Source organism: Chrysochloris asiatica, unplaced genomic scaffold, assembly GCF_000296735.1.
Source record: "Chrysochloris asiatica unplaced genomic scaffold, ChrAsi1.0 scaffold00049, whole genome shotgun sequence".
In the NCBI taxonomy this organism is placed as follows: domain Eukaryota; kingdom Metazoa; phylum Chordata; class Mammalia; order Afrosoricida; family Chrysochloridae; genus Chrysochloris; species Chrysochloris asiatica.
In genome coordinates this window covers 18528377-18535310 of record NW_006408567.1, presented here as the reverse complement: position 1 = coordinate 18535310, position 6934 = coordinate 18528377, and the positions used below count along the sequence as shown (strand labels likewise).

Genomic DNA, 6934 nt, shown 5'->3' with positions numbered 1-6934 from the left:
CTTGACCTAGACTACTAGTGCAACTACTCTAGTGCTGAGGGAAATAATTTTCTCTGTGCAGGGAAACAAGGGGAAGATGTCTATTTGGAGTGAGCGCTTTTAAACACGATGGTCAATGACTTAATCCAGAACTCCATTGTAGCTTTTTAGACTTGATCTCTAACAAGGACTTTATTAAACAGTTGCATTTTATACATTCACTCATGTAGCAGTGTATCATCTTGGCTTGCATGTTGCGAATGCTGGCAGCTATATCACAGGCACTTCAAATACCAGCAGTGTTGCCCATTGTGGGCAGCTTTCAGAGGAGCATTAGACTAAGACATGCTAGGAGAAAATTCTGTTTTCTTTTTCTTTGTTTTGTTTGACAAAAGTTCATCATCTTTAGACATCACATCAGGAATTAATTGAGGTAGGGGAGACTGAGGCAGGCCCAGGGATTTTGACTCTTGCAGCCAGGCCCAGTTATAGCAAACATACATGGAAACAAGGGTGTGAGCAGGCAGCAGATTTGGTCTTAAAACTTGGGGGTGGGAAAGTGAGAATGCCTGTACCTCGGAGTAGGGAACAGCAGGAAGAGCCATATATGAGTGGGGTCAGAGGGCCCTGAGGTGGGAAAGGATGCAGGGCCCCCACTCCACAGTGCTAAGGAAAAGGCACTTAGCTCAGTCTCCTCTGCCCCTGTATTCCATACCTAGAGGAGATGGGGTCCTCAGCCCCTGGCTCTTTTCAAGGATCCCGTATTTGTTCTGGGATGAGCTTCTGGAAGAAGGTTTTGCTGAATTCATAGGTGCTTCTCATGGTGGCACAAGAGGGGACAACCTTAATGATCCTGGGGAGGAAGCCTACAAAGAATCCCCTGGTGCTTGGCTAGGCCAGGATGCTTTCAGCAGCAGCCAGGTGGAGTCTACAAGTGAGGGTCTCACTCTCACAGCTGTCATCCTCCCAGCACAACCTGGCACAGAGTCTTCATCAGGTTCAAAGGCAGGGTCAGGATGGCCGCCACTGTTACTGATAAGCCACCAACCACCAAGTTGATGCCCAATGGAATTCCCCGTCCTTTGGTCTGGGCCCACTCAGCCATCTCTTCACCAGCTCGTAGTTGAACCAATAGACGGCTGAGAAGGAAACTTCCGAAAGTCACTGGGCCCTCAGCTCAGCCACAGGGAACGCCAGACACCCTGAGCCACTGCGGCCTGCACAGATATGCCTGGCTCACAGAAGGACACATGCTGAGCCTGTAGCTTTGTCTGTACCAGTTCCAGGGGGCTGACCCCAGTCACAGTGCCCAAGAGGGCCACAGTGCCAGTCACCATGGGTGCATAGAGGTCAGAGGTCAAGGCTCAGCCACACAGGAAAGTCTTGAGTTGGTAGTGAAGTAGATGGCAGTAGCTGGCACAGTTGTCACCAGGATGTCCTGGAGGCCGTTCCACAAGGTCCTGGTGTCCTCATGCCCATGCCGTACAATCTTCACAAAGGCATCCATGGTGCCAGTGAAGTGGGTGGGATCCTGAAACCAGGTGGCACAGCGGGCACTGTTTGGGTACAGGTTTGCAGTGCAGGAGGCACTTCCCTGTGGGTTGATGAGAGGAGGGCTATTTGGTGTAGGAGATGCGCCAGAGTCTAGCTGACACGTCATTTCGCAGGCCACTGAGGGGCGCTGTGACCGCAAGCGCACCTTCCCCACAGCCAGGGGTGTCATAAAGAGAGAGGTGACCACACCTTCACCCAGGAAGCCACCATTTGCTGCAGTGGACTAATGTCCCCAGGGTCCTGGGCAGCCTTCTTGTTGGTCCTATGCTGGCTCTAGCCGGTGTTCTCGCAGCGCGGAGCGTGCACAAGCGTCTCCGCGGCAGGTGCAGGGTTCACGCGCTCTTGGCCAACCTAGGAAGAAATTCTTGACCCATTTCTAAAACTGTGTAGTGGAAACCCTGTGGATCACAATAGAACAGTATTTAATACTGGGCTGAAAGAGGAGCCCCCTAGGTTGGAAGACACTGCCCAATGGCCACAGAAATGGATTCAAACATACCCACAATCATGAAGATGGGGCAGGACCAGGCAACGTTTTGTTTTGCTATACTAAAGCACACGCTGTGACTCAGAGCCAACTCCATGGCAACTCACAATAACAACAGCATTTAATGAATGGAATACTGGACAAGAAAGATAGACTCCATAGTTCAGGATCATATGACAAATCCAAGGAACTCAGATCTTCTGGGTTCTCATCCAGCATGACCACAGCACACCATCATCTCATTATGATGCCACAGAAGCCATTGGTCCCCTACTGGAAAGAGTGAGGCAAGAATGAAGAAACTGTTATTCCAGATCTGCATTGCAGCCTGTGAAGACCAGAAAGGAACGCCTGCTCCTATTTTGTCAAGGCTTGTAATTCCGTGCTTCAAATAAAAGTTCTATAAATAACAATGTTCTCTTATTTACTGTTCAGTGAGTGGTACCATGTTATCTCCGCTAAGCAAGACAGAACAGATGCTTCCTGACATAAAGCATCAGTCTGATGTTGAAAGAAGCCCTCAGCCCTGAGCAAGGAAGCAAACAATATATAATATTAATAATAGTAACCGAAGACATCATAAATTCTGTTTGCTAAGTATTTCATTTCTCTTCTTCTTGGTACATAATAAGATTCTTTTTCCTGAATTCCTTAAGTCCCTACAGGCTAAGACTAAAGTAACACACACCAAACTCACTGCCACTGAGTTAATTCCAACTCATGGCAACCCCACGTGACAGAGTAGAAGCACTCCATAGGCTGTGATCTTCACAGAGCAGACGGTCAGGCCTTTATTCCATTGGCTCAAACTGTCAACCTTTAGGTTTGTAGTCAAGTACTGAACTGTTTGCATCATCCATGGACACAGGAAGCACAAAACATGGCTTCCAGTTCTCTAAGGAAATGGTTATTCTAAGCTGTATTGCTTTTATTGATGACAACTATAACTTGTTCCTCCAGTTAAAAAAGACTGGATCTAGTCCCTGATGAAGATTGGGAGACTGACTATTTTAGCTTATCAGAGGATTGCATTTCAAGTTCGTTCTTTTGTTGTGGGAACTTTCTGGCTTCTTCTTGAGCAACTCCCATCTTCCTGTGCCTCCCACCACATTTCCTACCATCATCAAAGCAGGTGACAATCATTGTGCTTGGTGTATTCTTGACAATCTACTCAGACACTGCGCATGCCATTTTGCTCAAGGTTAAAGGCATTGTACCCTTGTCTATGCACTTAAGATATGTGTACAGACATGAGCTGGGTAGGTAAGACCTCAGCATAGATTCTTTCTGTATATAGATGATGTAAACAGGTCATCTGGGAGAACTGAGATGTTCTCCAAAGCCCACTGTCATTCCCTCAGCATCCTGTCACCACTTACCTATATGTCAATAGCTGCTACATGGAGCACCTGCCAGATGCTAACCACTGCTGAGCCCTCTCTATCCATTATTTGCTCTTATATATCACTGATGAATTTGTGTGACTGTGCTCAGTTTACAGATGTGAAAACCAAGGTGCAAAGAGATTCAGTTAGAAGTTTAATGTCACTTCCTTAGTGAGCTTTGGAGTCAGAGTCTGAACCCGCCATTATCAATATTGTGTTGTTGTTAGGTACTGTTTAGTCCATTTTTTTACTCTGAGCAACCCCATGTGACAAAGTGGAACTGATCCATAGTGTTTTCTTGACTGTAATCATTATGAAAGCAGTTTTCTGGGTCTTATTTCCCTGTGGATCCACTGGGTAGGTTTGAAATCACCAACATTTCTGTTTTCAGCCAAGCACTTACACTGGTGCTTCATCCAAAACAAACCCAAACCAATTGCCATCAAGTCGATACCAACTCATAGCGAACCTACAGGATAGAGTAGTACTTGCTCCTTATGTTTTCAAGATGATATATCTTATGACAGCAAACAGCCTCATATTTCTCCTGCAGAGTGTCTAGTGAGTTTGAACCACTGACCTTGCAGTTAGCAGCATGACACTTTTTCCCTTGCAACACCAGGGATTCATCAAAGCTTCTTTAATCAAAATTTGTTGTTGTTACGTGCTATCAAGTTGGTTCCAACTCATAGTGATCCTGTATAGGGTTTCTGAGGATCACATGGTGGGTTTGAACTGCTGACCTTGCAGTTAACAGTTCAATACTTGTCCTATAGCCCGACAACAGTTTTTTAAAGATCCAGAGACTACATATTTTAGTCTTTGAGTAGATACAATTCATGTAGCAACTACTCATTTCTGCTGTTGTGGCAGGGAAATAGTCATAGGTATGACAGAGGGTAAGGCTATATTCCAGTATAACTTTACTTATGGACACTCATCGGTCATATAGACCCATGGTCTATAATAGTTTGTCAAGCCCTGATCAAGACCATTACAGGGCCTGGATTGAGAGAAAATTATAGAATGAATGTGAGAATTAGGAGTGAACACATTTACACTAATGGATTGCTTTTATAAGCCTATTTTTAGCTGCAAGCATCAACAGTTGAAAAGACCATAACTCCTGTTTAATGAACTTAAGTATCAAAAAACAGGTAGTAGAGATGTTGAGTCCTGCACACGAAACAAAGTGCCCTTGTTGGGTCTTAACATTCCACAAAAGGATACATGTGCTGGGAGAAGAGGAGAGGTGTGGGAAAGATAATGGTGCCCTTCAGTTATAGGTGTGGTAAGATGCCCAGGGGAAAAGTAAATGTTCTTTTTCTTTTTCTCTGTATTTCTATGTTCTAGCAAGACAGATGCTGACTATCACCTTGCTTTTTCTTAAGAAGAGGAGACCAATTTTGAGATCTTGAAAATGTTCAGGAGTAGGGTATATGTTCTTGTGGGAGAGAAGGGAGTCAGCTCTAATTTGTGCAGAAAGGAATCCAATTAGATTGTTTGGGTTTGGCGGGTTTGGGGTGGGATATGGGGGCTAGTCTGTCTGGTGGAGTCCCTAGGTGATGCAAATGTAAACATGCTCCTCATTACTTGAAAGGTTGGAGGTTTAAGTCCACCTGGAGGTGGCTCTGAATAAAGGTCTGATGATCTACTCCTAAGAGATCACCATCATTGAAGATGCCAATGAACCTAGTTCTTCTCTGGCAGACATGGGGTCACCATAAGTCAGAGCTCACAGAGTGAAAACTGGAGTGTCTCTAGCAATGTTAGGGAGACCATTCATTGGAGCAAGGGTGTGCAGAGAAGGTAGGAATCTGTCATCCCAGTGAGGTGAGAAGTAAATTTGAGATTCTCAGAGTGAAGTGGTGGTATTCCATTAGCTAGTCTTAGCTTGAGTGACTGTCATCATCCACCCTTGAAGAAATGCAGTAGCCCGGGTGGGTAGAAGTCAACGACAACTCATCAGAGTCTTTTGTGGGCACTATATAGTTAAGGTTTTGTGTCAACTTAACTGGGCCAGGATTCTCAGTGCTTTGACAGTTGAGATGTAGTTATCTCCTATGGTGAGTTCTAATATAATGCAGTCAACTCTATGATGAGATCTGCTATGAGCAGATCAATTGAAAGAGATTTCTTCAGCGGTATAGCCTGCTTCTAATATACTGGACATTCAGACAAAGCTGGAATGCTCTCTGCTGGGTCTGGATTTTGCATCTGGTTCATCCTCCGACCTCTATTTCTTTGGATTTGAGCCAGTGGACTGCTCTATTACCTGCTAATCCTTGAGTCATTGTTTGCCTAGAATTCTTACCTGCCAGTCTTGTCTAATTGATTGCCATCTGACCTGCAACTATGTGAGTCAGAAGTCTCCAGCCTGACATCTAATGCACAGATTTAGGACTGACCACCTCTACAACTTTTTGAGTCATTTCCTTTATATATCTTTAGGATGTGTCTTTTGCAGACAGCATACTGAAAGGTCCTTTTTTACTTATCCTCTCTGCTACTCTGTCTCTTGATTGGTGCATTTAAACCATTTACTTTCAGTGTGATTATTGGTAAATATTAATTGACTTATAATTTTGCTGTTTGATTTCTTGTGGTGCTACTTGTTTCGTTGACGTAATTTTTCTTCACTGAGTTAATTTTGTTTGTAGGTTTTCTTTTCATAGCTATTGTGTTAAAGTTTCTTAATTCATTCTGATTTTCCTCTTTTTACATTTTAATGTGAAGGTATGTTTATTTTCTTTGAGGTTATCTTGTAGTTTATAGATTTTCCACATTTAAAGCATTCTGTTAATCTTGAAATTTTCTTGACTTCCTTGCCATTTGGAAGTTCTACATCTACACTATTCCCTCTTTTTTCTTTGTAATTGACTTCATTATAAATTGATTTCATTATAAATTTAGACCCACAGAGGGAGAGGGGCTGTGTGCTGAAGACTGGGGGGGGGGGGGTGGGGGCACCTTGGCATGACAAGTTAACAAATCATTAGTGGGAAAGGACTTGGTTGCCAACTCAGTGAGACCACCAGGATTAACTTCACAGAATGTGGTTTGTGCAGTTGCTTGTGGCCCTGATCTCAGAAGAATCTTGTTTAATTTAAAGATCTGCTGTTGCTGCCTTAGGACTCACTGGATGGCGCAAACAGTTCAACACTGTGCTACTAACTGAGAGGTTGACAATTCAAGCATGCCCAGATATGCCTTAGAAGAGAGACCTAGAGAACTGTTTCTAAAACGTCACAGTCTTGAAAATTCCATGGGGCATAGTTCTCCTCTGACCCATGGGAATGTCATGAGTTAGAATTACCTCAGTGACAAGGTTGATGGATGCCTTGAGAGTTTTAACACTTTTTGAACAAGATGTCATCCAATTTTATTTACATTGGGCCTTGAAAATTATGTAACTTGTCCTGGAGACTCCTATTTACTGCCCAGTGTGTAGGCTGACAACAGCCCTATGAGCCTGCTTAGGGAGTCTCAGGGATTCTGATAGTGCATTGAGCATGGTGGGGCAAATGGT

The 6934-nt window shown here is 44.1% G+C and overlaps 1 pseudogene; it reads right to left on the bottom strand.

Moving 5' to 3' along the window:
* Positions 1–729: 729 nt before the first annotated feature.
* LOC102841835 lies at positions 730–5631 on the bottom strand (annotated as a pseudogene).
* Between the last annotated feature and the right edge of the window lie 1303 nt (positions 5632–6934).